This window comes from Lagenorhynchus albirostris, chromosome 8, assembly GCF_949774975.1.
Source record: "Lagenorhynchus albirostris chromosome 8, mLagAlb1.1, whole genome shotgun sequence".
Lineage (NCBI taxonomy): Eukaryota > Metazoa > Chordata > Mammalia > Artiodactyla > Delphinidae > Lagenorhynchus > Lagenorhynchus albirostris.
This window is the reverse complement of record NC_083102.1, coordinates 11071869-11078372: the sequence shown is the minus strand read 5'-3', so window position 1 is coordinate 11078372 and position 6504 is coordinate 11071869. Positions and strand designations below refer to the sequence as shown.

The 6504-nt window shown below is 40.3% G+C and overlaps 1 pseudogene; it reads left to right on the top strand.

Annotated features, from left to right (window-relative positions):
• Positions 1–315: 315 nt before the first annotated feature.
• LOC132524084 (olfactory receptor 2A12-like) lies at positions 316–1238 on the top strand (annotated as a pseudogene).
• Positions 1239–6504: the final 5266 nt, after the last annotated feature.

Below are 6504 nucleotides of genomic sequence, written 5' to 3'. Positions count from 1 at the left end.
CAGTTCATCCCACCCCCCTCTCCCCTCACCTCTGTGTCCACATGTGCATTCTCTACGTCTGCATCTCTATTCCTGCCCTGCAAATAGGTTCGTCTTAAAATTGGTCAATAACTAAAATTTTTAAATATCAGTAAAAGGCAAATTATCAGATCAACATCACAGGGCTTTGGGCTGGATTGGATCCATGAATTACTGATTTGTGGCTTCTGGCATAAATTCTCACTCTGTATGAGCATATCAATTTTTTCTTTTTCTACTCCTCAGCTCTAAAATTTCTGTCCTAAGTGAAGCATTTTATTTATCTGTCAAAAGAACATGGGAAGCAATCAGACATGGATCTCAGAAGTCATCCTGCTGGGATTCCAGGTTGACCCAGAACTTGAAGTTTTCCTCTTTGGGTTCTTCTTCTTGTTCTACTGCCTCACGCTGATGGGAAATGGAGTCATCCTAGGGCTCATCTGCCCAGACTCCAGACTGCGCACCCCCATGTGCTTCTTCCTCTCAAACCTGGCCATCGTTGACATATCTATGCCTCAAGCACGGTCCCTATGATGATGGCAAATTTATAATGCAGAAGAAAACCATCTCCTTTGCTCCATGCATACTTCAGACTTTTCTGTATTTGGCATTTGTTGCCACAGTGTATGTTTGGTGGTGATGTCCTATGATTGGTCTGTGGCCATCTGCCACCCCCTGTGTTAGGCTGTCATCATGAGCTGGAGAGTGTGCATGGTCCTGGCTGCCACTTGCTGGATATTCAGTTTCCTCTTGGCTCTGGTCCATGTCTTTCACTTTGAAGCTACCCTTTTGTGGACCACAAAAAAGTAAACCACTTTTTCTGTCAAATCATATCAGTATTCAAACTGGCCTGTGCTGACACCAGGCTCAACCAAATCGTCCTCTTTGTGGGCTCCATGTGTGTCTTAGTTGGGCCCCTCTGCTTGGTGGTGGTCTCCTCCACACGCATCCTGGTTGCCATCCTGAGGATCCAGTCAGGTGAGGGCCGCAGAAAGGCCTTCTGCACCTGCTCCTCCCACCTCTGCCTGGTCCAGCTCTTCTGTGGCAGTGCCATTGTCATGCACACGGCCCCCAAATCCATCCATTCTCAAGAGCAAAGGAAGATTCTATCATTGTTTTACAGCCTTTTCAACCCTGTGCTGAATCCCCTAATCTATAGTGTGAGGAATGCAGAGGTGAAGGGTGCCCTAAGGAGATTTCTGAAGAAGAAATCAATGTGAGGGATGGTTTGGAGTACCTGTGTGAGCCTATCCTCATGCCTCTGGGTCCTTGAATGTCTTTTTGAGTCCTTTATCTTTGGACTTCTTATAAAATGAGAAACTAAATACCTAACTGTTTAAGCTATTGATAACAATGCTGAGTTAAACATTGTGAAATGGAAAACACAATGTAATACTATTCATGAACACAGATACAAATATCTCAAAGAAAATATTTTTTCAACATCTTTATTTGGAGTATAATTGCTTTATTATGTTGTGTTAGTTTCTGCTGTATAACAAAGTGGATCAGCTATATGTATACATATATCCCCATATCCCCTCCCTCTTGTGTCTCCGTCCCACCCTCCCTATTGCACCCCTCTAGGTGGTCACAAAGCACCAAGCTGATCTCCCCATGCAATGCAGCTGCTTCCCACTAGCTATCTATTTTACATTTGGTAGTGTATATACCAAATGCTACTCTCTCACTTTGTCCCAGCTTACACTTCCCCCTCCCCATGTCCTCAAGTCCATTCTTTACGTCTGCATCTTTGTTACTGTCCTGCTGTCCTGCCCCTAGGTTCATCAGAACCTTCTTTTTTTTTTTGGTTCCATATATATGTGTTAGCATACAGTATTTTTCACTTTCTGATCTACTTCACTCTGTATGACAGGCTCTAACTCCATCCACCTCACTACAAAACACTCAATTTCATTTCTTTTCATGGCTGAGCAATATGCTATTGTATATATGTGCCACATCTTCTTTATCCATTCATCTGTCGATGGACACTTAGGTTTCTTCCATGTCCTGGCTATTGTAAATAGTGCTGCAGTGAACATTGTGGTACATGACTCTTTCTGAGTTACAGTTTTCTCAGGGTATATGCCCAGTAGTGGGATTGCTGGGTCATATGGTAGTTCTATGTTTAGTATTTTTTTTTTTTTTTTTTTTTTTGCGCTACGCGGGCCTCTCACTGCTGCGGCCTCTCCCGTTGTGGAGCACAGGCTCTGGACACGCAGGCCCAGCGGCCATGGCTCACGGGCCCAGCCGCTCTGCGGCACGTGGGATCCTCCTGGACCGGGGCACGAACCTGCATCCCCTGCATCGGCAGGCGGACTCTCAACCACTGCGCCACCAGGGAAGCCCTCTATGTTTAGTTTTTTAACGAACGTCCATACTGATCTCCATAGTGGCTGTATCAATTTACATTCCCACCAACAGTGCAGGAGTGTTCCCTTTTCTCCACACCCTCTCCAACATTTATTGTTTGTATATTTTTTGATGATGGCCATTCTGACCAGTGTGAGGTGATACCTCATTGTAGTTTTGATTTGCATTTCTCTAATGATTAGTGATGTTGAGCATCCTTTCATGTGTTTGTTGGCAATCAGTATATCTTCTTTGGAGAAATGTCTGTTTAGGTCTTCTGCCCATTTTTGGATTGGGTTGTTTGTTTTTTTGATATTGAGCTGCATGAGCTGCTTGTAAATTTGGGAGATTAATCCTTTGTCAGTTGCTTCAATGCAAATATTTTCTCCTATTCTGAGGACTGTTGTCTTTTCATCTTGTTTATGTTTTCCTTTGCTGTGCAAAACTTTGAAGTTTCATTAGGTCCCATTTGTTTATTTTTGTTTTTATTTCCATTTCTCTAGGAGGTGGGTCAAAAAGGATCTTGCTGTGATTTATGTCATAGGGTGTTCTGCCTATGTTTTCCTCTTAGAGTTTTATAGTGTCTGGCCTTACATTTAGGTCTTTAATCCATTTTGAGTTTATTTTTGTATACGGTGTTAGGGAGTGTTCTAATTTCATTCTTTTACATGTAGCTGTACAGTTTTCCCAGCACCACTTATTGAAGAGGCAGTCTTTTCTCCATTGTATATTCTTGCCTCCTTTATCAAAGATAAGGTGACAATATGTGCGTGGGTTTACCGCTGGGCTTTCTATGTCATTCCATTGATCTGTGTTTATGTTTTGTGCCAGTACCATACTGTCTTGGTTTGTATTTTGTCTGATGTGAGAATTGCTGCTCCAGCCTTCTTTTGGTTTCCATTTGCATGGAATATCTTTTTCCATCCCCTCACTTTCAGTCTGTATGTGTCCCTAGGTCTGAAATAGGTCTCTTGTAGACAGCATATATATGGGTCTGCTTTTGTATCCATTCAGTGAGCCTGTGTCTTTTGGTTGGAGCATTTAATCAATTTACATTTAAGGTAATTATCAATATGTATCTTTCTATTACCATTTCCTTAATTGTTTTGGGTTTGTTTTTGTAGGTCTTTTCCTTCTCTTGTGTTTCCTGCCTAGAGAAGTTCCTTTAGCATTTGTTGCAAAACTTGTTTGGTGGTGCTGAATTCTCTTAACTTTTGCTTGTCTGTAAAGGTTTTAATTTTTCTGTTGATTCTGAATGAGATCCTTGCTGGGTAGAATAATCTTGGTTGTAGGTTTTACCCTTTCATCAGTTTAAATATGTCCTGCCACTCCCTTCTGGCTTGCAGAGTTTCTTCTGAAAGATCAGCTGTTAACCTTATGGGGATTCCCCTGTATGTTATTTGTTGCTTTTTCCTTGCTGCTCTTAAAATTTTTTTCTTTGTGTTTAATTTTTGGTAGTTTGATTAATATGTGTCTTGGTGTGTTTCTCCTTGGATTTATCCTGTATGGGGCTCTCTGTGCTTACTGGACTTGACTGTTTCCTTTCCCATGTTAGGAAAGTTTTCAACTATAATGTCTTTAAATATTTTCTCAGACCCTTTCTTTTTCTCTTTTTCTGGGATCCCTGTAATTCGAATGTTGGTGTGTTTAGTGTTGTCCCAGAGGTCTCTGAGACTGTCCTCGATTCTTTTCATTCTTTTTTCTTTATTCTGCTCTGCAGTAGTTATTTCCCCTCTTTTATCTTCCAGGTCACTTATCCTTTCTTCTGTCTCAGTTATTCTGCTATTGATTCCTTCTGAGAATTTTTAATTTCATTTATTGTGTTGTTCATCACTGTTTGTTTGCTCTTTAGTTCTTCTAGGTCCTTGTTAAATGTTTCTTGTATTTTCTCCATTCTTTTTCCAAGATTTTGGATCCTCTTTACTGTCATTACTCTGAATTCTTTTTCAGGTAGACTGCCTATTTCCTCTTCATTTGTTAGGTCTGGTGGGTTTTTACCTTGCTCCTTCATCTGCTGCATATGTGTCTGTCTTCTCATTTTGTTTAACTTAACTGTGTTTGGGGTCTCCTCTTTGCAGGCTGCAGGTTCGTAGTTCCTGTTGTTTTTGGTGTCTGCCCCCAGTGGGTGAGGTTGTTCAGTGGATTTTATAGGTTTCCTGATGGAGGGGACTAGTGCCTGTGTTCTGGTTGGTGGGGCTGGATATTGTCTTTCTGGTGGGCAGGGCCACATCCAGTGGTGTGGTTTGGGGTGTCTGTGAACTTAGTATGATTTTAGGCAGCCTCTCTGCTAATGGGTCTGGTTGTGTTCCTGTCTTGCTAGTTGTTTGGCATGGGGTGTCCAGCGGTGGAGTCTGCTAGCTGTTGGGTAGAGTTGAGTCTTAGCATTTAGACCGAGATCTTAGGGGGAGCTCTTGCTGATTGATATTACGTGGCGCCAGAGCCTCTGAGGTGGGAGTACTCACCTCTCTCACCTCAGAGGCTAGGCCTGACACCAGGCCGGAGCACCAAGACCCTGTCAGCCACACAGCTGTGCTCATTTGTTGCTGGGTGCTGCTTCATTACCAGAGAGCTTCTGTTGTGGATTTTTAGCCCTCTTGGTGTCCAGACCTGTCCGAAGGAAGGTCCTGGTGTGACATCCCACTGTGTGCGGCAGATGGCAGGCAGGATATGGCGGCAGTATTCACTTCCTTTTAAAGAAAATATTAGTAAAACAAATCCATAAAAAATAAAATTAAATCATGATAGTTTTTATTCTGAAAATGCAATAGTTGTTTAACCTTCCAACAATGAAAAACAATTTGTCATATTAACAAATTAAAATATACAATGAAGAAATTGTTTGACAAAATTCAACATCGATTCATAAGACTCTTTGCAACCTAAAGAAGATTTACCTGCCAAATATAAATAAAACAATAACAATAATAAATTAATTTGTTAATATAATTCATAATTAAGATGAAATGTTATAAAATGCTATCATAAACAACAGGACTTAAGTTTGAAATGCTTATAAATAAATCTAACAAAGGATGTTCAAAACTATAAAGAGAGAATTAGAAAAATTTATTGAGGCACTATGGTAACTATGTATACAGACATATGATGTGAGATAAGCCAGGCTCTTGGGTTGAGAGACATAATATTACAAACATTCAGTCTCTTCAAACTGATGAATATATTCAATATAATTCTAATCACTGTCCTACAATATCTCAGAAGAATGTGTGGGTGTCTGCAGAACTTGACAAGCTGATTCTATCAATACAATGTAAAGGGCAAAGTCTAGACCAGGCACCATTAAAAAGGATGAAGTGCAAAGTGAGAGGATTTTATAATGTATACATAAAAATGTATTATAAAGTGTGAATAAGTAAAACAGTGTGGTCTTCATCCAGGGATTGACCAATAAACAAACTGAACAAAATACAAAGCACAGAAGCTGACTCACGACTTTATAAACTCTTGCTATATGAGACACATGGCATGGAAGATCTTTGGGGAAAGGAAGGGCTTTGCAGAAAAAGGTTCTGGTACAAGTAAGTAACCATGTAGATGCTCAAGCATGGGAAAAACTCATTCCTAGCACTTTCAAGGCCTAAGTGTCAAAGGCAAACTATAAAGCTTTTAGAAGTTATGAAGGGGAAGGATTTTTAAATTAATATACAAAATTATTAGCCACCAGAGAAAACATTGATAAATTTGACTAGATTGGAATTAAGAATGTCTATTAATCAACAAAGAGCTTAAAAAGACTGAAAAGACAAGACAGAGAATTCTCTTCTACCAGATCTTCTAATTTGTCAGGTCTCAAATGTCACCTCCTCAAAGACCAGCATATTTCAGAGTCCCACTTGTCTGGACTAGGTGAACTTCTGTCATATCTCTCAAGCGTATCTTTTTCCTGGCATTTTTAAGGATCTAAAGTTATCCTGCTTTATTTCTGTTCAAATGTTTATTTTCAGTTTACAGTTTCTAACATACAAAATCACTATAAGTATCCACTTTGTCTTCCTCATAGCTGTGTCTGTAGTATCTAGAGCAGAACTAGGCACAGAGAAGGCCCTCAATAAATCTCTGTTGACAAACTGAACAACAGGCATCCCCACATCTTCTTCTTTTTTTTTGCAG